The following is a 22719-nucleotide window of genomic DNA, read 5'->3' as shown; positions in this document are numbered from 1 at the left end:
TGGTAGAGGGCTAGGATTCCCATGTAATAGTTAATCTTCCAAGAAGCCAAGACATTTGGTAAAAGCAGGGGTTTCAATGTTAAGAATGAGACAAAGTGGCAAGTTGCCAAGGAGAGATAGAACAAATTCATAGAGACGTTTGTTGCAAGCATCTTGATTTGTGGCAAACTCATCTGCCCCAGGAAGTCACTGACAGTGGGGGCCGAGAAGGGGTAGACGCCATAGTTGCCTCTACCACTGATCCAGACAAAACAGCAATCAAAACCCGGAAGCTGACATTCAATCATTAAAGATCCCAGCCGTTTGTATAGCGCACCTAGTTGACACTCAGAACATCTCAGAGAAAGCAGAATTTCAATTTCCCAAGCAAGAAAATAGAAAACTGCAATGTCTGAATGGTTTTATATAAGCTCAGATTGGAGCAGTAATGGCATTAAAATAGAATAGGTTTAATAATAAATCTTGGCAATATAACTGTGATCTACAGAGTAGTAAATTTTTCAAGTTCATTTGCTTTGCCTCCTTTTAAACAGTATACAAGTGTACTATGTATGCATAGACAATGATGCCATTATATTGTGTAGTAGTGAAAGAAATGGCTATGGCATGATTAATTGTAGAACAGAATTAGTTGACAGCAGAGCTGTCAAATATCAAAACACTGCCAGGTTTTTAAATTGAACAAGTTGAGGAATGTATATTGTTATTGCTATAACAGAAATCAACCCACGATTTGAGTAAAAATTAACTCTTTATAGTGACTTCCTCATCTGAACAATGTCAAAAAAAACCTCCTTAGAAATGCAAAATGCTTACATGTAGACAGGCGTTCAAAATTGATGATTGATAAATAAAGGTACAGCATTTGTAAGGCTCTTTGAAGTTTGCAAAGAGTTTCATGTACATTATTTAATCCTCATAACAACACTGAAATTGATTGAGGAGGCATTTCAATTCAATTTTCAGGGAGGCCTACTCTGGGCCAGGTTTTATGTTAACACTTAAGATTAAAAGATAAATTAGATGACATTCCTATAGACAGGAAATTAAAAAATGAGGAAATGAATCTTGAAGAGATAGATATGGGCTAGTAAATTTTTACTCTGGAGTCTCCAAATCTATATCTTTGCACTCAAAATCTGATGCTTTTATCTTTTTTTACCATGTACCTCTAAACAGAATAAAGCCGAATTAGTCAAGAGAGAAACATGTTTTTGTTGAAAGCTGGTTTCCAAGGTTCTCTAAATTTCATAGAGTGAAACCAGCTTAGCAGGTAACTCAATTCAAAGATCACTTGCCTATTAAAGCAAGTGTTTTAGACCACTAATTTTATTTTCTTTGGTAGTAGTGCTGAGAAAACTTGCATTAAAGCAGAGTGAACCATTCAGCCTTGACATGTAAAGACATTGGAAGACATGAATCCTAGCCTTACAACAAGAAAGAGCTGTGCAAATTGAAAATCAATGATTTCTCTCGGACATATCAGAGAACTAAGGTTGCAGGGCAAAAAGCCACCCTGAAATTTGGAGAGACAGGTACATCCAGAAAGACATAGCCCTGATCTGCTGACCTGGAGCAGAAGGCACTAGAGCCATAAATTGGTAAGAACACTTCAGGGTAATTTTCTTGAATCACTGGAGGCTGAATATGGACCAGCTGAGACTTAAAAATTCTAGGAGGCCCAGTTTTAGGGGTTGGGAGGAGCCACATTTTAATGGATTTTACTTTACCACAGGAAGAAGCCCACCAAGTTCTTCCTATAGAAGATTGGACAAAAATCTCTTTGAGTTTTGGACAGTGGAAAGGTAAATGTAACCAATTGGAAATATACCCAGGGGAAAATTAACTATATAAGACACATGTATAGCACATGTAGAGTATGTATCCTTGATAAAATGTGATGAGAGTGGTAATTTCCCTTTGTGTTCTTCCTCCCCCAAACTCATTACCCTAGTCTAATCATGAGAAAAACAGTGAACAAACCCCAGTAGAGAGATATCTACAAAACATTTGCCCCATACTCCTCAAAACTGTCAAAGTCATCAAGTACAAATAAAGTCTGAGAAACTGTCAATGTCAAGAGGAGCCTAAGGAGACATGATGACTAAACATAATGTGGTGTCCTGGAACAGAAAAATTTACTAGGTAAAAACTAAGAAAAGCTGAATAAAAATTGATGTATTAATATTGGCTGATTTACTGTAGCAAATGTACTTACTAACAATAGGAGAAGTTAGATGTGAGTATATGGGAAATTTTAGTACTACCTTTGTGACTTTTATGATCACCGAAAATTATTTTAAAAACAATGGGGACAAAATGTAAACAAACAGTGTGAGCTGGGTTTTCAAATAAGCTTCATGGGAAATATCTGTATTGGGAAATAGAATTGGTTATAATCATAGTACAGTTTTCTGCCTTGGTTGGCCTCCTCTTTGCCTTTTGCTTCAGGTAAGACACCTGAGGACTTCTGAGGAAGAAAGTGGTCCCTCATTTAGTCACCCAGATTTATTTTGCCTTAGGAGATGGGTCTAAAAAAAATATTGCTACAATGTATGTCAAAGAATGTTCTGCCTATATTTTTCTTCTGGGAGCTTTCTAGTTTCAAGGTCTTACCCTAGGTCTTTAATCCATTTTGAGTTTATTTTTATTTATGGTGTGAGGAAATGCTGTAATCTCATTTATTTACCTAAAACTGTTCAGCACCACTTACTGAGGAGATTGTCTTTTCTCCATTGTTTCCTTGCCTCCTTTGTCATAGATTAATTGGCCGTAAGTGGGTGAATTTATTTTTGGGCTCTCTGCTATGTTCCATTGATCTGTGTTTATTTTTGCACCAGTATCATACTGTTTTACTGTCACTTTTCAGTAAAGTCTGAAGTTAAGAAGTGTGATACCCTTCTGTAAAAAACATCGTGCACGTTTTGATAAGGATTGTATTAAATCTGTAAATTGCTTTGGGTAGTATGGACATTTTGATATTAATTATTCAAATCCAAGAACACAGAGTATCTTTCCATTTCTTTGTATAATTTTCAAATTCTTTTATCAATGTCCAATAGTTTTCACAGTATGGTGAAGTTTATTCCTAGGTATTTTATTCTTTTCAATGCAATTTTAAACAGGACTGTTTTCTTGCTTTCTTCTTCTGATAGTTCATTCTTAGTATATAGAAAAGCAACAGATTTCTATATATTAATTTTGTATTCTGCAATTTTACTGATTTCATTTATTAATTCTAATAGTTTTTTTGGTGGAGACTTTAAGGTTTTCTATATATAGTATCATGCCATCTGCAAATAGTAACAGTTTCACTTCTTTTCCTATTTGGATGCCTTTTATCTTTTTATTTTCTGATTGCCATGGCTAGAACTTCCAATATTAGGTTAAATCGAGGTGGCAAGAGTGAGCAACCTTATTTTGTTACTGATTTTAGAGGAAAGGCTTTTAGCTTTTCACCACTGAGTTAGCTGTGAATTTGTCACAAATGGCCTTTCTGTTGAGATATATTCCCTCTCTACCAAATTTCTTGAAAGTTTTTAAAAATCATGAATAGATGTTGAATTTCGTCAAATAATTTTTTGCATCTATTGAGATGATAAAGTGATTTATATCCTCCCTTTGTTAATGCTAATCATATTAATTGATTTGCAAAAATTGAATCATCCCTGGAATAGGTCCCACTTGACCATGGGGACTTTGATCCTTTTTATATATTATTAAATTTGGTTTGCTAATATTTTGTTGAGGATTTTTGCCTGTATATCAAAGATATTGGACTGTAATTTTCTCTCTCTTTTTTTGTAATGTCTTTGTTTGGTCTGGGTATCAGGGTAGTAGTGGCATTGTGCAATGAATTTGAAAGTCTTCCCTTCTCTTCAATTTTTTGGAATAGTTTGAGAAGGATAGATATTAGTTCTTCTTTATATGTTTGGCAAAATTCCCTTAGGAAGCCATCTAGTCCTGGATTTTTGTTTGCTGCGAGCTTTTTTAAATTACAAATTCAATTTCATTACTAGTGATCTGTCTGTTCAAATTGTCCGTTTCTTCCTGATTCAGTTTTAGAAGGTTATATGTTTCTAGAATTTTTTTTTTCTTTTTATGGCTGCACCTGCGACATGTGGAAGTTGCTGGGCCAGGGGTCAAATTGGAACTGTAGCTGTGGCCTACGCCACAGCCATGGTAACACCAGATCAGAGGCGCATCTGTGATCTGTGCTGCAGCTTCAAAGCAAGATCCTTAACCCACTGAGTGATGCCAGGGATCTAATTCACATCCTCCAGAGATAATATCAGGTCTTTAACCCACTGAGTCACAACAGGAATCCCTGTTTCTAGAAATTTTTTTTAGCATTTCTTCTAGCCTGTCCAATTTGTTGGCATATCTGTTCATAATGTTCTCTCTCTCTTTTTTTTTTTGTATTTCTTTGTTATTAGTTGTTATTTCTCCTCTTTCACTTCTTATTTCTTATTTTCTTTTTTCATTTTCTTGTTTTAAAAGTAATTTTATATGGGTTGTACTTCATCCCTAAATATATCAGCATGCATTTCCTAAGAGTAAAGACACTTTCTACATATTCACAATAACATTAAAGCAATAATTCAAAGTAATTCTTAATACTTCCAATACCCAGTCCGTTTCCTAATTTCCTCATGTGTCTCCAAATTTTTTTTTATAGATTTTTATCCTAAATTAGGATAGAGTCTTTACAATCTCTTTGCATCTGGAACATGCCCCAAACATTTCTTTTCATACTATTGAAAATACCCAACATAAAATGCCCCAAATTCTGCAATTGTCTGATTATTTTCTCTTTATGTCTTTTAATCTCCACTATATTTTCTACAAGGAAATTTTGGGAAATGCTTATAGTTTCTTAGGTCCTTTCAGGGAATGAAGAGCTAGTATATTTCATGAAAAGGCTTAAATAGATTCATCTAAAACTTTTTTGGTTAAAATATTTCATAGTCAATGCCATATCCTTCATATTGCTTCATCAGGAGACTTGTAAATAACAGGGCTACCCTCCTATGAGCGATCCTAGGTTTGATGACTGGGTTGAGGTGGTGACCTCCAGCTCTCTCCAGTATAAAGATGCAATGTTTTCCTATGTTGCTAGCAAATAATCTGTGGTGTAATGCTTTGGAATTGACCACATATCCTGTTTCTCAACAACCCGACATCTGATGGTTTTAACAACCATTGAATGTTCTTTGCCTGAAACAATTATTCCATTGCAGGTTGCAAAATGGCAATTTTTCTTTTTTTTCTCATTCCTCCATGTCTGTTTCCTGGGATTCTTCTGTAAAGAAGAGTGTTTTCTCAACAACTTGAGGTGAATAACCGTTACTCCTAGAATTTTTTTAAAAGCACGTCAAATGCTTAATTCATTTTCATTTGTTACCAATTTTCAGAGTAATGTATTAATGTTAGACACTATCAAAAGACAGCAAAACAGTTTTTTTTCTGTTTCTTTCTTTTTCTCCCTCCTTCCCTCCCTTTCTCTTTCTCTCTTTCTCCCACCCACCCCTTTTTTCTTTCTTTCTTCTTTTCCTTTTTTAATTTTCTTCCTTGAGTTTCCTGGGGGGTCATAGGTTATTATTTACATTAATTATTCTTTATACATCATAACCTATGACCTCACATTGATTAAAATTTAGCTACTGGAAAATTTTCTGTCTTATTGTCATGTCCTCACTAGTATGTTGGATCCTCCTGATTTTCTAGCAAAAGACACCCAGAACCACCTAATATCCTGCTCTCAGCCGTTCCCTAAGGCCTTGGCTGCTTTTTGTAGGGAATAATATTTAGAAACTGAAGTCTGGAGTTCCTGTGATGGCTCAGCAGAAACAAATCCGACTAGGAACCATGAGGTTGTGGGTTCGATCCCTGACCTCGCTCAGTGGGTCAAGGATCCAGCGTTGTCATGGGCTGTGGTGTAGGTCACAGATGTGGCTTGGATCTGGCATTGCTGTGGCCCTGGCATAGGCCAGCAGGTGTAGCTATGATTAGACCTCTATCCTGGGAAACTCCACATGCCGTGGGTGTGGCTCTAAAAAGCAAAAAAAAAAAGAAAAGAAATTGAAGTCTGAGGTATGGTCATTGCTTCTGAAGTCCTTTCAGTGAATGAACAGCTAGTATATTTCATGAAAAGGTTTATTTTATTTTATTTTTTTTATAATTTTTTAATTTTCCCGCTGTACAGCAAGGGGGTCAGGTTATCCTTACATGTATACATTACAATTACATTTTTTCCCCCACCCTTTCTTCTGTTGCAACATGAGTATCTAGACAAAGTTCTCAATGCTATTCAGCAGGATCTCCTTGTAAATCTATTCTAAGTTATGTCTGATAAGCCCAAGCTCCCATCCCTCCCACTCCCTCCCCCTCCCATCAGGCAGCCACAAATCTCTTCTCCAAGTCCATGCTTTTCTTTTCTGAGGAGATGTTCATTTGTGCTGGATATTAGATTCCAGTTATAAGTGATATCATATGGTATTTGTCTTTGTCTTTCTGGCTCATTTCACTCAGGATGAGATTCTCTAGTTCCATCCATGTTGCTGCAAATGGCATTATGTCATTCTTTTTTATGGCTGAGTAGTATTCCATTGTGTATATATACACCACATCTTCCAAATCCAATCATCTGTCGATGGACATTTGGGTTGTTTCCATGTCCTGGCTATTGTGAATAGGGCTGCAATGAACATGCGGGTGCATGTGTCTCTTTTAAGTAGAGCTTTGTCCGGATAGATGCCCAAGAGTGGGATTGCAGGGTCATATGGAAGGTCTATGTATAGATTTCTAAGGTATCTCCAAACTGTTCTCCATAGTGGCTGTACCAGTTTACATTCCCACCAGCAGTGCAGGAGGGTTCCCTTTTCTCCACAGCCCCTCCTGCACTTGTTATTTGTGGATTTATTAATGATGGCCATTCTGACTGGTGTGAGGTGGTATCTCATGGTAGTTTTGATTTGCATTTCTCTTATAATCAGCGATGTTGAGCATTTTTTCATGTGTTTGTTGGCCATCTGTATATCTTCTTTGGAGAAATGTCTATTCAGGTCTTTTGCCCATTTTTCCATTGATTGATTGGCTTTTTTGCTGTTGGGTTGTATAAGTTGTTTATATATTCTAGAGATTAAGCCCTTGTCGGTTGCATCATTTGAAACTATTTTCTCCCATTCTGTAAGTTGTCTTTTTGTTTTCTTTTTGGTTTCCTTTGCTGTGCAAAAGCTTGTCAGTTTGATGAGGTCCCATGGGTTTATTTTTGCTCTAATTTCTATTGCTTTGGGAGACTGACCTGAGAAAATATTCATGATGTTGATGTCAGAGAGTGTTTTGCCTATGTTTTCTTCTAGGAGTTTGATGGTGTCCTGTCGTATATTTAAGTCTTTCAGCCATTTTGAGTTTATTTTTGTGCATGGTGTGAGGGTGTGTTCTCGTTTCATTGCTTTGCATGTTGCTGTCCAGGTTTCCCAGCAATGCTTGCTGAATAGACTTTCTTTTTCCCATTTTATGTTCTTGCCTCCCTTGTCAAAGATTAATTGACCATAGGTGTCAGGGTTTATTTCCGGATTCTCTATTCTGTTCCATTGGTCTGTCTGTCTGTTTTGATACCAGTACCACACTGTTTTGATGACTGTGGCTTTGTAGTATTTCTTGAAGTCTGGGAGAGTTATGCTTCCTGCTTGGTTTTTGTTTCTCAGGATTGCTTTGGCGATTCTGGGTCTTTTGTGGTTCCATATAAATGTTTGGATTGTTTGTTCTAGTTCTGTGAAAAATGTCATGGGTAATTTGATAGGGATTGCATTGAATCTGTAGATTGCTTTGGGTAGTATGGCCATTTTCGCAATCTTGATTTTTCCAATCCAGGAGCATGGAATATCTTTCCATTTCTTTACATCTTCTTTGATTTCTTTGATTAAAGTTTTATAGTTCTCGGCATATAGGTCCTTTACCTCCTTGGTCAGGTGTATTCTGAGGTATTTGATTTTGTGAGGTGCAATTTTAAAAGGTATCGTATTTTTGTATTCCTTTTCTAATGTTTCATTGCTGGTATACAGAAATGCAACTGACTTCTGAATGTTAATCTTATATCCTGCTACTTTGCTGAATTTATTAATCAGTTCAAGTAGTTTTGGGGTTGAGTCCTTAGGGTTTTCTGTGTATAGTATCATGTCATCTGCATACAGTGACAGTTTTATCTCTTCTCTTCCTATATGGATGCCCTTGATTTCTTTTGTTTGTCTAATTGCTGTGGCTAAGACTTCCAAAACTATGTTGAAGAGCAATGGTGAGAGTGGGCATCCTTGTCTTGTTCCAGATTTGAGTGAGAAGGCTTTCAGTTTTTCCCCATTGAGTATTATATTTGCTGTGGGTTTATCATAAATGGCTTTGATTATGTTCAGGAATGTTCCCTCTATACCCACTTTGGCGAGGGTCTTGATCATGAATGGATGTTGGATTTTGTCAAATGTTTTTTCTGCGTCTATTGAGATGATCATATGATTTTTGACTTTTTTTTTTGTTAATGTGGTGTATGATGCTGATTGATTTGCGTATGTTGAACCATCCTTGTGAACCTTGGATGAACCCAACCTGGTCATGGTGTATAATTTTTTTGATATGTTGTTGGATTCGGTTGGCTAAGATTTTGTTGAGAATTTTTGCATCTATATTCATCAATGATATTGGGCGATAGTCTTCTTTTTTGGTGGTATCTCTGTCTGGTTTTGGAATGAGGGTGATGGTGGCATCATAGAATGTCTTTGGGAGTATTCCTCCTTCTTCAACCTTTTGAAAGAGTTTCAGGAGGATGGGCACCAATTCCTCTTTATATGTTTGATAAAATTCACCTGTGAAGCCATCTGGTCCTGGACTTTTATTTGTAGGGAGTGATTTTATGACCTCTTCAATTTCATTTCTAGTGATTGGTCTGTTCAGTTGGTCTGTTTCTACTTGATTCGGTTTTGGCAGGCTGTAAGATTCTAGAAAATTGTCCATTTCTTCCAGATTGTCAAACTTGTTGCCGTATAGTTGTTCATAGTATTCTCTTATGGTTTTTTGTATTTCTGCTGTATCCGTTGTGATTTCTCCTTTTTCATTTATAATTTTGGTTATTTGGGTTCTTTCTCTCCTCTTTTTAGTGAGTCTGGCCAGGGGTTTGTCAATTTTGTTCACCTTTTCAAAGAACCAGCTCTTGGTTTTATTAATTTTCTCTATTGTTTTTTGAGTCTCTATTTTATTGATTTCTTCTTTGATCTTTATAATTTCCTTCCTTCTGCTGACTTTAGGACTGTTTTGTTCTTCTTTTTCTAATTCGTTTAGGTGGAGGGTTAAGTTGTCAATTTGGGATCTTTCTTCTTTTTTGAGAAAGGCCTGGATTGCTATAAATTTCCCTCTGAGCACTGCTTTCGCAGCATCCCATAGATTTTGAGAGGTTGTGTCTTCATTATCATTTGTTTCAAGGTAGTTTTTAATTTCCTTCTTGATTTCCTCATTGACCCATTGGTTTTTTAGTAGCATGTTGTTTAGTCTCCATGGAGTAGGTTTTTTCTCTTTCCTTTTCCCATGGTTGATTTCTAATTTCATGGCATTGTGGTCAGAGAAGATACTTGAGATAATTTCTATGCTCCTAAATTTATTGAGATTAGCTTTGTGTCCCAATATGTGGTCGATTCTTGAGAATGTTCCATGAGCATTTGAGAAGAATGTGTATTCTGATTTTTTTGGATGTAGTGTCCTGAAGATATCAATTAAGTCTAACTTTTCTATTGTTTCCTTTAAGATCTCTGTTGCTTTATTGGTTTTCTGTCTAGAGGATCTGTCCATTGATGTGAGGGGGGTATTAAGGTCTCCTATGAACAGGTTTATTTTAAAATGAGCTGAGAATACCTATACAGGCTCAGAGGACACTAGAAAATGCATTGTGATATAGTAGATGTTATTGTCATTTTCCAGATGAGAAAATGAGGCTCAGAGAAGATAACTTGCCTCAGGTTACATAGCTCATAAGTGACCAAGCAGGGTTTTGAAACTATCTCTAATTCCAAAATGTAAGTTTCTTTTACCATACTCTTCATAAAGGGGACTTCTATTATGCTTACATTCATCCAGAGTCCTTATATGTTTGGGAACTTTCCACATTATGATTTCCAAGTTAGAAGCCAGATTTTACTTAGCATCCAGTGCCCAGATACAAGGTACAAGCAATGTGATCCCCTAGTTTCAGAAGGAATTTGGTCTTTGCTACAGTAATCCTGCAGCATAGCCTGATTGTTTTTTCCAAGCCTGGGTGTTGCTCTCCTGGAATTTTAGTGAGTTTTAATAAATTCTTTTCTTCTTAAATTAGCTAGAGTGAATTCTGCTATTTATAACTAAAAACCTTGACTTTTTCAAACAGTGTACCATGGCAGACTGATGAAAATGGGAAAAGTTTTGTTACGAGTTTGAATTGTTTCTGAACTGGTTTATAGCTTATGATCCAACTGCCTTTACCCTAAGTGGGCTGCTCTTTTCATTCTGAGACTTAGAGTCTTATTTTCTTTTTCTTTTTTTTTTTGTCTTTTGTCGTTGTTGCTATTTCTTGGGCCGCTCCCACGGCATATGGAGGTTCCCAGGCTAGGGGTTGAATCAGAGCTGTAGCCACCGGCCTACTACGCCAGAGCCACAGAAACGCAGGATCCGAGCCGTGTCTGCAACCTACACCACAGCTCACAGCAACGCTGGATCATTAACCCACTGAGCAAGGGCAGGGACCGAACCCGCAACCTCATGGTTCCTAGTCGGATTCGTTAACCACTGTGCCACGACGGGAACTCCTAGAGTCTTATTTTCATACTCAAATTTATATCTGATTATGGACCTTCTATTAATAATAACAAGAGGGATAGTTGAAAAATGAAGATACAGTTACAACAGAGAAAATGTCAGACACCTTCAGGAAGTCGGTGTTGCCCACAGCAGTGTAGAAAAAGTTGAGCCCAGATGAAGATGATCCCATTTAAGAATTTTCCACCTTTTCCTGCTACATATGTTATTTCTTTTTTATATACATATTTTTATTAAAAATAATTTTTTTAAAAAAGTGAGGAGTGGCATTGTTTTGCATTTTTTTGTATATTTCTTTCATATTTGGCTTAATAGAAGGCAACTGGGGAGCTCCATGATGGCTCAGTGGGTCAAGTATCTGGCATTGTCACTACTGTGGCTTGGGTTCAATCCCTAGCCTGGGAACATCCATATGCTGAGGGTAGAGCCAAAAAAAAAAGATGACGACACTGGCTTCTCATGTCCTTTACATTCAAACTGTTTAAATCACACACATCATGTAGCCTCTGGAAAACATTCCAATGAACGAATGAGAGAGAAAATATCTTACTATTTTGGTGAAAATAGTTTTGTCTTGGTAGACCCTGAGAAGGTCTTGTGAGCCTCAGAATTCCCTGAACCATACTTTGAGAACCACTAATTTCTTGTTATGCCTCCCAACAGGTGATTCACAATCATTTGATTTCGTATGTCAAAAAGCATTTTTAAAATTTTAATTATTATGTATTTTAAGTGCTTATTAGAAAAAGTTATAACTGCTGATACACTTGACAGTTCTCTGTGCTCTGTCTATTCTTCCATTGCTCCCTATCTAACCCCTTGTAACCACTGATTATTTTACTGCCTATATAGATTTACTTTTTCCAGAATACCATGTGGTTGGAATTATACAATATGCAGCCTTTTAAGATTGAATTCGTTCACCTAGCAAAATAAAGTTCCACGTTTTTTTCATGGCTTGGTAGATCATTTCTTTTCTTTTCTTTTCTTTTCTTTTCTTTATTTTTCCTGTCTTTTGTCTTTTCAGGGCCACACCTGCTGACATATGCAGGTTCCCATGCTAGGGGTCTAATCGGAGCTACAGCTGCTGGCCTATGCCAGAGCCACAGAAATGCCAGATCCAAGCTGCCTCTGTGACCTACACCACAGCTCACGGCAATGCTGGATCCTTAACCCACTGAATGAGAACAGGGATCGAACCTGCAACCTCACGGTTCCTAGTTGGATTCATTTCTGCTGTGCCACAATGGGAACTCTGACAGATCATTTCTTTTCAGTACTGAGTAATATTCCACTGTCTGGGTATACTATAGTTTATTTATCCATTCACCTAATGGAAGATATCTTTATTGCTTCCAAGTTTTGGCAATTATGAATAAAGCTATAAACACCTGCGTGCAGGTTTTGGGGTGATATAATTTTTTGACTCCTTTGTGTAAATACCAAGGAGCACAACTGTTAGATTGTATGGTATGGCTATGTTCCCTCAGTTTTTAAGATATTACTAAGCTGTCTTCCAAAGTGAAAGTGGCATTTTGCGTTTGTACTAATATTTAATGAGAGTTCCTATTTCTCTACATTCTCACTGGCTTTTGGTATTGTTAGTGTTTTGGATTTTGGCCTTTCTAATGAGTGTGAAGTGCTATCTCCTTGTTTTAATTTTCCACACTAATGATAATTAATGCTGTGCACCTTCACATGCTTATTTTCTTTCTGTATATCTTCTTTGGTGAAAACTATTTTTATCAAAATAGTAAGATATTTTCTCTCTCATTCGTTCATTGGAATGTTTTCCAGAGGCTACATGATGTGTGTGATTTAAACAGTTTGAATGTAAAGGACATGAGAGGCCAGTGTCGTCATCTTTTTTTTTTTTTTTTTTGGCTCTACCCTCAGCATATGGATGTTCCTTTTTTTAAATTGACCTGTCAGTTTCTGTATATCTTCTTTTTCCCTTTTTTAAATTGGCCTGTCAGTCTTCTTACTGTTGATTTTTAAGAGTTCTTTGTATATTTTGGATAACAGTCCTTTATCAGACATGTCCTTTCCAAATATTTCCCCCAATATATGGCTTGTCTTACTCTCCCAACAGCATCTTTCCCAGAGCAGATATTTTTAATTTTACTGAAGTCCAGTTTATCACTTTTTTCCATAGATTATACCTTTGGTGTTATATCTAACAAGCCATCACCATACTCAAGTTATCGAGATTGTTAGATTGATTTGCTAATATTTTTTGAGGATTTTTGCATGTATGTTTATGAGAGTTACAGGTCTGTAGTTTTCTAATTTCCTAGGATTTAGGAAAAATTCCTTTTGCTTCTATCCTCTGAAAGATGTTGTCTAGAATTGGTATAATCTATTAATTAAATATTTGGTAGAATTCACAGATGAACCCTTTTTTCCTGGTGATTTGGGTTTTGGAAGATTATCGATTGTTGGTTTAATGCCTTTAATACATGTAGACCTATTCAGATTGTTTCTTCTTGTGTAAGTTTTGGCAGATTGTGTCCTTCGAGGAATTTGTCCATTTTATTTAGGTTATCAAATTTGAGTATGTAGAATTGTTCATAGTGTTCCTTGATTAATTTTTACATTCATGGGATCTCACTGTGTCTCATCGTGGTTTTGCTATTCATTTCTCTAGTGATTAGTGATGTTAAGCATCTTTTCATGTGCCTATTGGCCTTTAATGCTTTTAGAAACATCAAATACCTGAATCTGGCCAAGAATTTTTCTCCTGCTATTGTGTGACCTAAGCACATGTGTAGTGTTCTAATGAGACTATCCAACACTGGCTTTCTTTCTAGGAAAGGAATAGAAGCTGACACATCGCCATATGGCAGGTAGTTTACCCCCATAATCCAGGCGCTTACCATTTCACTAGGATGACCAGCCTTTTGGGTTCACATGCATGCCTGAATATAAATATTTAATAAGTTAAAAACAATGCAAACATTATATTTACAATCTACTGACAACCTGAACAAACACTTGGAAAATGCATGAGCTCAGTCCATCACCAGAAAGTCTTGTCTTCATTAGAGCTGACTATAAACATATTCCAAGCCCATGGGATGGTTAAGAACAGTTCTCTGCTAGCCTCAAGTAGTCTTGTCATTGCATAAATACCAGAAAACCCCTCTGCTTCTTCCTTTCAACTCCTCTCTCAAGGGAGAGTCAGCTTTAATCTGCTCTAATAACTTGTGGTCAAGTCAGTAAATTGCTCTTTGCCTTTTTTCTCTCTCCTCCTCCCTTCCTCCCTCCCTCTCTCTCTTCCTCTCTTTCTTTTTCTCTCCCCCATCCTTCCCATTTCTAGTGCATCATTGCTATGGACTATTACTCTCAAAGCTAAAAGAGAATAGACAGGAAGCCCCACGCTGCCACATTTAACTTACCTTAAAATAAATGTGCTTAGAAGAGAATAACGAAGATGAATTCTTGCCATGTTGATTCTGGGTTTCACAGAACTATTTTTCCTGCATAGAACTATATTTAAAATAACTGGAATTATGCAATAAAAAGGTACTCATCTTGAATATATGCAAAGTTCAAAGAACATCATCTATGAAATGACTGCTTTTGCAAAAATTGCATTTAAGAGATGAGATTTAGGAAGACAGCTGAATTCGTTTTCTCCTCCCACTTCATCCACATATAGAAGAACTTAAGTGTTCCTAGATTCAAGTTCAAAAGAGGACAACTTCAGAGTTCCCATTGTGGCGCAGCGGAAACAAATCCGACTAGGAACCATGAGGTTACGGGTTCAATCCCTGGCCTCGCTCAGTGGGTTAAGGATCCAGCATTGCTGTGAGCTGTGGTGTAGGTCACAGACAGGGCTCGGATCTGGCATTTCTGTGGCTCTAGCATAGGCCGGTGGCAACAGTTCCAATTAGACCCCTAGCCTGGGAACCTCCATATGCTGTGGGTGCGGCCCTAAAAAAGACAATAAAGAGAACCTGGGCTCTGATAAGAGCTGTACCTCTAGTCACTAGTGTGTTTTTTGCTTCCTTTGGAAGCCTCACAACCAAGGAGGTGACTGTTTTCTAGAATTGATGATATTTGGTATGACTTTACCTAAAGTGATCATGACTCAAGTCTGAATCAACAAATATTTACTTTATTTGAAAACATAATCTTCATCTATTCAAGATATCACATAGTGACTTGAAAACATGTGCTAAAATATAGTAAAAACAAATAAACAGAAAGAATAGGAAGAAGGTTACCTAGGAGCTGAGCATATGATTTAGCACAGAGCTTTCTGGAAACTATTGGCATTAGATGAGATGACAATAATAGAATTTTCTGAATTATGTGCGAGGTAAACATGATTTCAGAACAGCAGCAAATACACATGGAAGAAAATCTAGTCAGGAATCATAATACCTGTCTGAGTCCACACACTTTCCCTTGGCAACCATGTGGTCCTGGTCACATTACCTAACTTCTCTGAACTTAGATTCCTCAACTATGAACTGGAGATAGCATGAATTAAATGAAATGATTTAGGTTACAGTGATCAAATATTAGGTTCCATACTCCTGCATAAATGTGAAAAAATAGTCAGGTTAATATATGTTTCCATTTTCCCCACTTTCTCCTCACTTCCTGATCCGGTATAGTGTATTAACTTGTACAGTTGATAAGGCCCTTCTGCAAAAGCCTATAAAATATGCTTAGTCTCTACCTTATTAGTTTGCTCATTGGCTTGTTTTCTGATTTGATCATTGTGAGATTTGTATTAGTACACACACACCTACTTGATCCTCTCTGTAACATGAGCTCACAAGTGTGAAACAAATAGCTGGAGTTTATGTGTTAGAAGCAGGGCTCATCAAGGGAGGAAGTCCTCAGGCCTGTCTTTATTAGTGCTCTAGGAGCCTAGCTACATTCCTGCTAGGACACCAGTCAAATCAGCCGTGTTATTAAGATGCTGAGGTCCACGAAAACATTGTTTTTGTCTCTTTGATTGCATTTTCCTTGTACCACATAGACAGTGACAATGGAAACAAGGATTTAGATAATACTCATCATGTTTCTCCATCAGAAGCAGCCAAATGGAGCAGGCTTGTCTTATGCTACCTCGGAGTTCGGACAAGCCTACCATTTTAGCACAAAATAGCAGGGCATAATATGGCCTTTGTGCTCAATTCTAGGCTTCTTTGGGTCTAAGCCTCTGGGAGTGTACACAGTATTCTCAAGGCTGTTGAAAAGCCCACACAAAGAGATGGATTTTGTATACCCTTATGAGTGGCTTGGCATATACCCCTTCTCTGGAAAGCCAGAGGAAATTCTTAGTCTTGGATTCCTGGCTAAGAAAACTCTCCTTCCAGTCTGAGGCTATCAGTTTGTTAAATATGACTAGAATGTGGATTATGAATCACTGCATCAAGCACTCAGAAATCATGTAAGAAAGAACCTGACTAAATATCTTGATACCTACAGCATGTAATGTATTTGTGGGGTGTGTGTGTGTGTGTGTGAATCCTGACCTCTGGGGACTCTGCACAGAGGGAGAAAAATTTTCTTCTCTTTTGTGTATGGATAGGGAAGAAGTCTTACATAAGAATAAAAACTGAAATTTCCTTGTTTCTGTGAGTTTTTTTGTGTGTGTGTTGCTGAATGTTAAGAGATGATCACTCTGTTTTTCAGTTTCCCAGTAGTCTCTGGAAAGGAAAAGTACACTGAAAACATTAGAGGTTGGATGAGTATAGAGACAGTTAAATTTCCCTCTACAAAATATATGTTTATTGGAAAACTGTGATCTGGCAGCTGAAATATCTCAATGGAAAAAAATAGAATCCTGGAGTTCCTGTCATGGCTCAGTCATTAACAAATCCAACTAGGAACCATGAGGTTGCAGGTTTGATCCCTGGCCTCGCTCAGTGGGTTAAGGATCTGGCATTGCCATGAGCTGTGGTGTAGGTTGCAGATGCAGCTCGAATCTGGCGTTGCTGCAGCTCTGGCATAGGCTGGTGGCTACAGCTCCCTAGCCTGGGAACCTCCATATGCTGTGGATGCAGCCCTGGAAAATGACAAAAAACAAAAAACAAAACAAAACAAAACAAAAAAAAAAAAGAAAAAAAACAGAATCCAGAAAAGATGACAAACTCAGGACTAAGGAATTCTGACTAGTAAGGAATTCCCGTAACAGAGAAAGAATGCTGACATTTTATGACAGGGATGTCTAATATTAACTTTGAAGTTATTGCTTAGAATATGCTATCTATCTCAAACTTCAGTAAAATCTGTCTTACAAGTTTGTGCTAGAGGTTCACCAAGAAAAGGAAGGATTCTGGGTCATACTAATAGAAGAAAGGGTATTGAGGAGTGAAGGAGGAAAGAGAAGGGATATGGAAGGTGACTTTCAGATCAGAGATCAAAATTCAATTTGAGAAATTAAAATCAGAGGTAATCAGGAAAAACATCAGCACCCAATAACCTTTAGAGATATGGGTGAGAAAGAGGAGAGTGTGAACCACTTTACTTAAGTAATAAAGACAAAAATTACCACTGAAGCTGAAGGTCTTGGGGTTACTCAGGTGGTTACATTTGGGAGATACTAGAAATACAAGAAATACATACATTCATAGTTTACCCCAATGTGATTTTGCATCTGAAACAAAAATGTATGAGGTAGAAATCTGGTCATATACAGACCTATCAGAGCCTCCTGACTTGTGATGTTACAACCTAAGAAGAAAATTTCCAGATCTTCTGGTCTATTCTTCAAATAGTTTCTACCCAGAATCAGATTGCTTAAGGAATGCAGTACTAAGTGATGTGGTTGCTGTGGTATGTTTCTGCCAGTGGGTCATGTTTCATGTCTTGCAGCAGTGGGGCCCAGAGAGATAATAGCAGAAAACAGTGGGTATTGGAATAAGACTGTTTTAGCCTCCAAAGAATTTATGTATAATGGGAGGAAGCCAAATGTACACTTTATCATAGTAAAATGTGGTAAATGCTATAATACCTGGTGTTGTGAGCCTACAGAGAAGACAGTTTTCCCTCTGCCTGGGGAAGATATAAGAATAGAGACTGAAGAAAATAATCATCCACAAAATGATATTTGAGTCTGAGAGTGTATAGCCAGAAGAAAATTGGGGCATCCAAGTCTGAAAGAACAATATTGCACAAAGACTCAAGGTGTAAAAGAGATTTTTGGAGGACATGTAGGCTGCATAGGGTTGCCCAGAGGGACAATTATGGAAAAATAGGCAGGAATCATATCATAAGGACTAGCCATGACAGATTAAGAATATGGACTTTAAGGTAAACCATTTTTATTACTCCAAGACATCCACAGGGATTAGTAGATTGGAACAGTCACCAGGGTCTTGTTTTGGAAGAGAGGGGGAAGGAGGTCTGCAATAGCTGAAAGAGCTAGAATAAAGCTCATTTGCTGCTGCCAACTTGTATGTTCCTTCCAAACTTCTCAATTTTATCTCCTTCTGAGGGTTTGTTGCTCTTGACTACAATTCTTCCCTACATGACTAATGCCTGCTAATTGATGTTTTTAGCTCTAGATTTTCCTTGATCCTAACTTTTAAGCAGATGCCATCTGGGTAAAAATGTTACTGCAGGTAGAGACACTCAAATAGCATTGTTTGTTCCAGAATCTTCTATCCCAAATTACTTTCATTCTCACCATTGTTTTAAAAAGGCCTTATTTTTTTACTAGCAGTTTCAACTTCATAGCAAAATTGAGGAGAATATACAGAGATTTTCCTTGTACCCTTGCCTCAACGCATGCACAGTCTCTCCTTTTATCAACATGTGTCACCAAAGGGTACATTTGTTATAATTCATGAACCAACATTGACACATCACTACTGTAGGGTTTATTCTTGGTGTTGCACATCCCATATGTTTAGACAGATGTATCTATCATTATAGCATCACCCCAAGTATTTTTACTTCTCCCCACAATCATCTGTGTTCTGCCTAGTCATTCCTCCCCACTTTTTCCATTTCCTGGTAACCACTGATATTTTACCTGTCTCTATAGTTTTGCCTTTACAAGAATGTCACATAGTTGGATTCATACAGTGCGTAGCCTTCTTATATTGACTTCTTTCACTTAGTAATAGGCATTTAAATTTTTTCCATGTCTTTTCATGGATTGATAGCTCATGGGGTTTTTTGCATTGACTAATACTAATACTTCACTATCTGATGGTTCAACATCTGAAAATCAGTCAATGTGATACACCATGTTAATGTAATAAAGGATAAAAATCATGTGATCATCTCAACAGATGCGGAAAAAGCATTTTTCAAAATCCAACATCATTTCATGATAAACCTCTGAACAAATTGGACATAGAAGGAAGTACCTCAACATAATAAAGGCCATATATGACATGGCCACATCTAACATCATGCTCAAAGGTAAAAAACTGAAAGCTTTTCTTTTAAGACTAGGAACCAGACAAGAATGTGTGCTCTCACCACTTTTACACTACATAGCTCTGGAAATCCTAGCCAGAGAAATTAGGCAAGAAAAATAAATAAGCAGCACCCAAATCAGAAAGGAAGAGGTAAAGCTGTCACTATTTACAGATGATATGATGTTATATATAGAAAACCTTATAAAGACTCTACTGAAAGACTATTAGAATTAATAAGCAAATAAAGTTGAAAGATAAAAAAATCAATACACAAAAATCAATTTTTCTTCCATATACTAAAAATGAACCATTGAATAGAAAAACTAAAAAAAAAAAAAAAAAAAAGAAAAGAAAAGAAAAGAAAAACCATGTCCAATAGCATCAAAAAGAATAAAATGCTTAGGAATAAATTTAGCAAAGGAGTTGAAAAATCTTTACAATAAAAACTGTAAAATAGGGAGTTCCCGTCGTGGCGCAGTGGTTAACGAATCCGACTAGGAACCATGAGGTTGCGGGTTCGATCCCTGCCCTTGCTCAGTGGGTTAAGGATCCGGCGTTGCCGTGAGCTGTGGTGTAGGTTGCAGACGCGGCTCGGATCCCGCGTTTCTGTGGCTCTGGCGTAGTAGGCCGGTGGCTACGGCTCCGATTCAACCCCTAGCCTGGGAATCTCCATATGCTGCGGGAGCAGCCCAAGAAGTAGCAACAATAACAACAACAACAAAAAAGACAAAAGACAAAAAACAAAAAACAAAAAACAAAACCTGTAAAATATAGATGAAAGAAAATGAAGACAGGAGTTCCACAGTGGTGTAGTAGGTTAAGAATCGAACTGCAGCAGCTTGGGTTGCTGTGGATGCATGGGTTCGATCCCTGGCCTGGGATAAAAGATCCAGCATTGCTGCAGCAATGGAGTGTGTCACAGCTGTGGCTCAGATTTTATCCCTGACTGGGGAACTTCCACATGCTGCAGGTGCAGCCACTTAAAAAAAAGAAAACAAAAATAAATGGACATGTATTTTGTGCTCATGGATTAAAAGAATTAACGTTGTTAAAACGCCCATACTACCTAAAGCAGTCTACAGATTCCAATGGCATTTAGAACAAAAAATGCTAAAATTTGTGTAGTACCACAAAAGACACTAAATAACAAAGGCAATCTTGATATTTCAGTCCATCCTGATTTCAATTCCACATTTGGATAATTAGCTAAGCTATGGAAATAACCTAATTGTCTAGCAATGCATGAACAAATAAAAAAAAATGTGATACACACACATACAGAGGAATACTATTCAGATTTAAAAAAATAAAAAAAAAAATCCTGCCATTTGCAACAGCATAAATGATCATGGAGGGCATTATGCTATGTGAAATAAACCAGGCAGAGAAACACAAATACTGCATGATATCACTTACATGTGGAAACTGGAAAAAAAAATGTCAAGTTAAACTCATAGAAACAAGGATAGAATGGTCTTTTGACTTCCCATAAAACTTTAAAATCAGTGTTGATATACGTGAAATAACTTACTGAAATATTGCCTTCACTGAATCTACAGGTTGAGTTGAGAACACTTGATGTCTTGATGATATTGATAACTATTTATGAATATGAAATATGTCTCCATTTCTTTAGTTCTTTAATTTCATTCATCAGAGTTTTCTAGGTTTTCTCATTTAGATCTTGAACCTATTTTGTTAGATTTACACCTACGTATTTCTGTTTATGTACCTGTGTATATATATGATATGTACATAAGCATACATAGTTGAACACATTGTTGCTATTATTACTCTGAATGAACTGTTATCTGTTAGATCAAGTAATAAGAAGGAAAACAGAAATTTTTATTTTATCTTTATTTATTCCTTCTTTGCTGTTCTTCCTTTCTTTATACATAATTACCTCTCTGATCTATATTATTTCTCATCTATCTAAAACTATACTTTTAACATTTCCGGTAAGGTAAACCTATTGGCAACAAATTCCCTCAATTTGTGTTTGTCTAAAAAAGTTTTTAATTCTCCTTCAATTTTGAAGAATAATATTTCAGGGTGAAAAAATCTAGGCTGGTGATTTTTTTTCTCTCAACACTTTCAATATTTCCCTCCATTCTTGCTTGCATCATTTTGAGGAGAAGTTGCATATAATTCTTATCTTGCTTTGTTGTAGATAAGGTGTTTTGTTTTGTTTTTTTTTCTTTCTCTAGCTTCCTTCAGGATTTTTTTTTCCTTTATCTTTGATTTTCTGTAGTTTGAAAATGATACAGCTATGTGTCTTTTGGGGCATTTATATTACTTGGGTGTTCTCTGAGCTTCCTGGATCCTTAATTTGGCATCTGACATTAATTTGGGAGAATTTCTCAGTCATTACTGTCTCAAATATTTCTTCTGTTCCTTTCTTTCTTTTTCCCTCGGTCTGGTATCCCCATCACACCTATGTTACACCTTTTATAGGTGTTCCACAGTCCTTGAACATTCTGTCGTGTTTTTTTTCCTTCAGTTTTTGTTCTCTTTGCATTTCAGTTTTTGAGGTTTCTATTGAGATATCCTCAAAGTCAGAGATTTTTCCTCAGCGATGTCCCATCTGCTAATAAACCCATCAATGTCATTCTACATTTATGTTACAATGTTTTTAATCTCTAGCATTTCCTATTAGTGCTTTCTTAGGATTTCAATCTCTCTGCTTACCCTGTCCATCTGTTCTTAAATGCTTTCCACTTTATCCATTAAAGTCCTTGGCATATTAAACACAATGGTTTCAAACCCTCCAATTTGAAAATTCTAATATCCTTGGTTCTGATGTTGATTCTTTCTCTTCAAATTTTGTTCTTTGCTTTTTGATATACCTTACAATTTTTTTCTTGGTAGCCAGACATGATGTATCAGATTTTTTTAAAAAGATGCTATAAAGAGGCCTTTAGTAATGTGATGCTGAGATGTGGGAAGAGGGAAGTGTTTATAGTTCTATAACCAGGTCTCAGTCTTTTATTGAGCCTACGCCTCCAAACTATGAATTTTATAATTTTATTTTTTATTTCTAGGGCTAGGTTCCCAGGCTAGGGATCAAATCAGAGCTGTAGCTGCTGGCCTACACTACAGCCACAGCAACACCAAATCTGAGCCAAGTCTGTGACCTACACCACAGCTCATGGCAATGCTGGATTCTTAACCCACTGAGCAGGGCCAGGGATCAAACTTGCATCCTCATGGATCCTAGTCAGATTCCTTTTCCACTGAGCCACAATAGGAACTCCCACAAATGTTTTTCAGAATGTTCCCTGCTCTGTTGTGATGGATGGCCGAAGTGGGCTAGATTGGGCTGAAGTTGAATATTCTCATTCCACCAGTTCTGCTTGGCTCTGATAATACCCAGCAGGTAGGCTCTGGTTAACTAGTTTCTCATGAGAGCAGATTTTTTAAGAAAACCAGCATGCTATGGCATATTGCAAAATGGTTCCTCTGCCCCTTCCCTCATCAAAAACTCAAGGGA

This window comes from Sus scrofa, chromosome 15 (assembly GCF_054392235.1).
Source record: "Sus scrofa isolate SSC_HxYL_T2T_F1_AM1 chromosome 15, Sscrofa_HxYL_maternal_Yorkshire_Landrace_v2.0, whole genome shotgun sequence".
In the NCBI taxonomy this organism is placed as follows: Eukaryota; Metazoa; Chordata; class Mammalia; order Artiodactyla; family Suidae; genus Sus; species Sus scrofa.
This window is presented reverse-complemented; position numbering follows the sequence as displayed.